This window comes from Oncorhynchus keta, unplaced genomic scaffold (genome assembly GCF_023373465.1).
Source record: "Oncorhynchus keta strain PuntledgeMale-10-30-2019 unplaced genomic scaffold, Oket_V2 Un_contig_5290_pilon_pilon, whole genome shotgun sequence".
In the NCBI taxonomy this organism is placed as follows: domain Eukaryota; kingdom Metazoa; phylum Chordata; class Actinopteri; order Salmoniformes; family Salmonidae; genus Oncorhynchus; species Oncorhynchus keta.
In genome coordinates, this window is record NW_026288213.1 from 24,234 (window position 1) to 30,052 (window position 5,819).

Sequence of the window (5,819 nt, forward strand, 5' to 3'; positions counted from 1 at the left end):
GTTGTGTGTTCCTCAGGCCCTAACATGGTGTTGTGTTCCTCAGGCCCTAACATGGTCGTGTGTTCCTCAGGCCCTAACATGGTCGTGTGTTCCTCAGGCCCTAACATGGTCGTGTGTTCCTCAGGCCCTAACATGGTTGTGTGTTCCTCAGGCCCTAACATGGTAGTGTGTTCCTCAGGCCCTAACATGGTCGTGTGTTCCTCAGGCCCTAACATGGTTGTGTGTTCCTCAGGCCCTAACATTGTCGTGTGTTCCTAAGGCCCTAACATGGTCGTGTGTTCCTAAGGCCCTAACGTGGTCGTGTGTTCCTAAGGCCCTAACATGGTTGTGTGTTCCTAAGGCCCTAACATGGTCGTGTGTTCCTAAGGCCCTAACATGGTCGTGTGTTCCTCAGGCCCTAACGTGGTTGTGTGTTCCTCAGGCCCTAACATGGTGTTGTGTTCCTCAGGCCCTAACATGGTCGTGTGTTCCTCAGGCCCTAACATGGTCGTGTGTTCCTCAGGCCCTAACATGGTTGTGTGTTCCTCAGGCCCTAACCTGGTGTTGTGTTCCTCAGGCCCTAACATGGTCGTGTGTTCCTCAGGCCCTAACATGGTCGTGTGTTCCTCAGGCCCTAACATGGTCGTGTGTTCCTCAGGCCCTAACATGGTCGTGTGTTCCTCAGGCCCTAACATGGTCATTTGTTCCTCAGGCCCTAACGTGGTCGTGTGTTCCTCAGGCCCTAACATGGTCATGTGTTCCTCAGGTCCTAACATGGTAGTGTGTTCCTCAGGCCCTAACATGGTCGTGTGTTCCTCAGGCCCTAACATGGTTGTGTGTTCCTCAGGCCCTAACATGGTCGCGTGTTCCTCAGGCCCTAACATGGTCGTGTGTTCCTCAGGCCCTAACATGGTTGCGTGTTCCTCAGGCCCTAACATGGTCGTGTGTTCCTCAGGCCCTAACATGGTTGTGTGTTCCTCAGGCCCTAACATGGTCGTGTGTTCCTCAGGCCCTAACATGGTCATGTGTTCCTCAGGTCCTAACATGGTCATGTGTTCCTCAGGCCCTAACATGGTTGTGTGTTCCTCAGGCCCTAACATGGTCGTGTGTTCCTCAGGCCCTAACATGGTCGTGTGTTCCTCAGGCCCTAACATGGTCGTGTGTTCCTCAGGCCCTAACATGGTCGTGTGTTCCTCAGGCCCTAACATGGTCATGTGTTCCTCAGGCCCTAACATGGTCGTGTGTTCCTCATGCCCTAACATGGTGTTGTGTTCCTCAGGCCCTAACATGGTCGTGTGTTCCTCAGGCCCTAACATGGTCGTGTGTTCCTCAGGCCCTAACATGGTCGTGTGTTCCTCAGGCCCTAACATGGTCGTGTGTTCCTCAGGCCCTAACATGGTCGTGTGTTCCTCAGGCCCTAACATGGTCGTGTGTTCCTCAGGCCCTAACATGGTCGTGTGTTCCTCAGGCCCTAACATGGTCGTGTGTTCCTCAGGCCCTAACATGGTCGTGTGTTCCTCAGGCCCTAACGTGGTTGTGTCAGTCAGACCAATTTGAGCAGAATGACACAGAGAGAGAAATGGATGTGTGGAGAGAGAGAGAAAGAGAGAGTGGTGGAGAGAGAGAGTGAGAGACAATATAGGGTTGGAGAGAAAGAGAGAAGGAGAGATTCACACAGGGCACTCAGAGCAGATGGCAGGGCTGCTGCTGCTGCTGTGGCCGGGATGGAGAGAGGGATGGAGAGAGGGATGGAGAGGGGGATGGAGAGAGACAGAGAATCTCAGAGAGAGAGAGGTAGAGAAGGCAGTCACCCAGGTATGAGAGAGAGAGGTAGAGAATCTCAGAGAGAAAGAGGTAGAGAAGGCAGTCACCCAGGTATGAGAGAGAGAGAGGGATGGAGAGAGGGATGGGAGAGAGGGGGATGGAGAGAGGGATGGAGAGAGGGATGGAGAGAGGGATGGAGAGAGAGGGGGATGGAGAGAGACAGAGAATCTCAGAGAGAGGGATGGAGAGAGAGAGTGGCAGTGGGATGGAGGGAGAGAATCTCAGAGAGAGAGAGAGGTAGAGAAGGCAGTCACCCAGGTATGAGAGAGAGAGGTAGAGAAGCCAGTCACCCAGGTAGAGAATCCCCCACAGCAGACTAACCATATGTTACCATTCACACAGGCTAACATCACAATTTAACCCTGCATATTCACATAACATACCCATCTACGCTGAGGGTACACAACATTAAAAACACCTTCCTAATCTTGAGTTTTGCCCTCAGAACAGCTTCAGGCATGGACTCTACAAGGTGTTGAAAGCGTTCCACAGGGATGCTGGCCCATGTTGACTCTACAAGGTGTTGAAAGCGTTCCACAGGGATGCTGGCCCGTGTTGACTCTACAAGGTGTCTAAAGCGTTCCACAGGGATGCTGGCCCCATGTTGACTCTACAAGGTGTTGAAAGCGTTCCACAGGGATGCTGGCCCATGTTGACTCTACAAGGTGTTGAAAGCGTTCCACAGGGATGCTGGTCCATGTTGACTCTACAAGGTGTTGAAAGCGTTCCACAGGGATGCTGGCCCATGTTGACTCTACAAGGTGTCTAAAGCGTTCCACAGGGATGCTGGCCCATGTTGACTCTACAAGGTGTAGAAAGCGTTCCACAGGGATGCTGGTCCATGTTGACTCTACAAGGTGTAGAAAGCGTTCCACAGGGATGCTGGCCCATGTTGACTCTATAAGGTGTCTAAAGTGTTCCACAGGGATGCTGGTCCATGTTGACTCTATAAGGTGTCTAAAGCGTTCCACAGGGATGCTGGCCCATGTTGCCTCTACAAGGTGTCTAAAACGTTCCACAGGGATGCTGGCCCATGTTGCCTCTACAAGGTGTTGAAAGCGCCCACAGGGATGCTGGCCCATGTTGACTCTACAAGGTGTTGAAAGCGTTCCACAGGGATGCTGGCCCATGTTGACTCTACAAGGTGTCTAAAGCGTTCCACAGGGATGCTGGCCCATGTTGACTCTACAAGGTGTAGAAAGCGTTCCACAGGGATGCTGGCCCATGTTGACTCCACAAGGTGTTGAAAGCGTTCCACAGGGATGCTGGCCCATGTTGACTCCACAAGGTGTTGAAAGCGTTCCACAGGGATGCTGGCCCATGTTGACTCTACAAGGTGTTGAAAGCGTTCCACAGGGATGCTGGCCCATGTTGACTCCACAAGGTGTTGAAAGCGTTCCACAGGGATGCTGGCCCATGTTGACTCTACAAGGTGTAGAAAGCGTTCCACAGGGATGCTGGCCCCATGTTGACTCTACAAGGTGTTGAAAGCGTTCCACAGGGATGCTGGCCCATGTTGACTCTACAAGGTGTTGAAAGCGTTCCACAGGGATGCTGGTCCATGTTGACTCTACAAGGTGTTGAAAGCGTTCCACAGGGATGCTGGCCCATGTTGACTCTACAAGGTGTTGAAAGCGTTCCACAGGGATGCTGGCCCCATGTTGCCTCTACAAGGTGTTGAAAGCGTTCCACAGGGATGCTGGCCCATGTTGACTCTACAAGGTGTCTAAAGCGTTCCACAGGGATGCTGGCCCATGTTGACTCTACAAGGTGTTGAAAGCGTTCCACAGGGATGCTGGCCCATGTTGACTCTACAAGGTGTTGAAAGCGTTCCACAGGGATGCTGGTCCATGTTGACTCTACAAGGTGTTGAAAGCGTTCCACAGGGATGCTGGCCCCATGTTGACTCTACTAGGTGTTGAAAGCGTTCCACAGGGATGCTGGCCCATGTTGACTCCACAAGGTGTTGAAAGCGTTCCACAGGGATGCTGGCCCCATGTTGACTCTACAAGGTGTTGAAAGCATTCCACAGGGATACTGGTCCATGTTGACTCTACAAGGTGTCTAAAGCGTTCCACAGGGATACTGGTCCATGTTGACTCCACAAGGTGTTGAAAGCGTTCCACAGGGATGCTGGCCCCATGTTGACTCTACTAGGTGTTGAAAGCATTCCACAGGGATGCTGGCCCATGTTGACTCCACAAGGTGTTGAAAGCGTTCCACAGGGATGCTGGCCCATGTTGACTCTACAAGGTGTTGAAAGCGTTCCACAGGGATGCTGGTTTATGTTGACTCCACAAGGTGTTGAAAGCGTTCCACAGGGATGCTGGCCCATGTTGACTCTACAAGGTGTTGAAAGCGTTCCACAGGGATGCTGGCCCCATGTTGACTCTACAAGGTGTTGAAAGCGTTCCACAGGGATGCTGGCCCATGTTGACTCTACAAGGTGTTGAAAGCGTTCCACAGGGATGCTGGCCCATGTTGACTCCACAAGGTGTTGAAAGCGTTCCACAGGGATGCTGGCCCCATGTTGACTCTACAAGGTGTGGAAAGCGTTCCACAGGGATGCTGGCCCATGTTGACTCCACAAGGTGTTGAAAGCGTTCCACAGGGATGCTGGTCCATGTTGACTCTACAAGGTGTTGAAAGCGTTCCACAGGGATGCTGGCCCATGTTGACTCTACAAGGTGTTGAAAGCGTTCCACAGGGATGCTGGCCCCATGTTGACTCTACAAGGTGTCTAAAGCGTTCCACAGGGATGCTGGCCCATGTTGACTCTACAAGGTGTTGAAAGCGTTCCACAGGGATGCTGGCCCATGTTGACTCTACAAGGTGTTGAAAGCGTTCCACAGGGATGCTGGTCCATGTTGACTCTACAAGGTGTTGAAAGCGTTCCACAGGGATGCTGGCCCATGTTGACTCCACAAGGTGTTGAAAGCGTTCCACAGGGATGCTGGCCCATGTTGACTCTACAAGGTGTTGAAAGCGTTCCACAGGGATGCTGGCCCCATGTTGACTCTACAAGGTGTTGAAAGCGTTCCACAGGGATGCTGGCCCATGTTGACTCTACAAGGTGTTGAAAGCGTTCCACAGGGATGCTGGCCCCATGTTGACTCTACAAGGTGTTGAAAGCGTTCCACAGGGATGCTGGCCCATGTTGACTCTACAAGGTGTTGAAAGCGTTCCACAGGGATGCTGGCCCATGTTGACTACAAGGTGTTGAAAGCGTTCCACAGGGATGCTGGTCCATGTTGACTCTACAAGGTGTTGAAAGCGTTCCACAGGGATGCTGGCCCATGTTGACTCTACAAGGTGTTGAAAGCGTTCCACAGGGATGCTGGTCCATGTTGACTCCAATGCTTCCCACAGTTGTCTAAAACCCAGCAGCGTTGCAGTTCTTGACTCAACCCGGTGCGCCTGGCACCTACTACCAAACCTCGTTCAAAGGCACTTCAATATTTTTTGTCTTGCTGTTTCACCCTCTGAATGACACAATGGGACACATACAGAATCCATGTCTCTATTGTCTCAAGGCTTAAAAATCCTCCTTTAACCAGGTCTCCTCCCCTTCTTCATCTACACTGATTGAAGCGGATTTAACAAGTGACATCAATAAGGGATTCATAGCTTTCACCTGGATTCACCTGGTCAGTCTGTCATGGAAAGAGAGGGTGTTCCTAATGTTTTGTCTACTCAGTGTATATTGACTTTTGAGATTGAGTATGAGAGCCTTTTAATAAAGCAGGACAGAGGGAGGTAGGGTGGGAGGAGAGGGAGGGGAGGGAGGGTGGGAGGGGAGGGGAGGGGGAAGGGTTTAACAGGTGACACCAATGGATTTACCTGGTCAGTCTGTGTCATGGACAGAGCAGGTGTTCTTAATGTTTTGTTAAACCCACCATTTATATTGTATCTTTTATTTAACCAGGCAAGTCAGTTAAAAACACATTCTTGTATTAAATGACGGCCTAGGAACAGTGGGCTGCCTGTTCAGGGGCAGAACGACAGATTTGTACCTT

The 5,819-nt window shown here is 51.6% G+C and overlaps 1 long non-coding RNA gene across 13 annotated transcripts; it reads left to right on the forward strand.

Moving 5' to 3' along the window:
- The first annotated feature begins 2,264 nt into the window (after positions 1–2,264).
- Positions 2,265–5,275, forward strand: LOC127925204 (uncharacterized). Of its 13 annotated transcripts, XR_008120062.1 has the most exons (10): positions 2,265–2,660; positions 2,948–3,091; positions 3,140–3,428; positions 3,478–3,621; positions 3,719–3,815; positions 4,105–4,346; positions 4,443–4,539; positions 4,732–4,828; positions 4,877–4,925; positions 5,020–5,275. It is a non-coding gene; the product is annotated as an uncharacterized LOC127925204 (long non-coding RNA). The 13 variants fall into 13 exon arrangements; XR_008120051.1 differs by lacking the exons at positions 3,719–3,815; positions 5,020–5,275 and having other exon boundaries at positions 4,202–4,346; positions 4,443–5,009; XR_008120054.1 differs by lacking the exons at positions 3,719–3,815; positions 4,105–4,346; positions 5,020–5,275 and having other exon boundaries at positions 3,478–3,573; positions 4,395–4,539; positions 4,732–5,009.
- Positions 5,276–5,819: the final 544 nt, after the last annotated feature.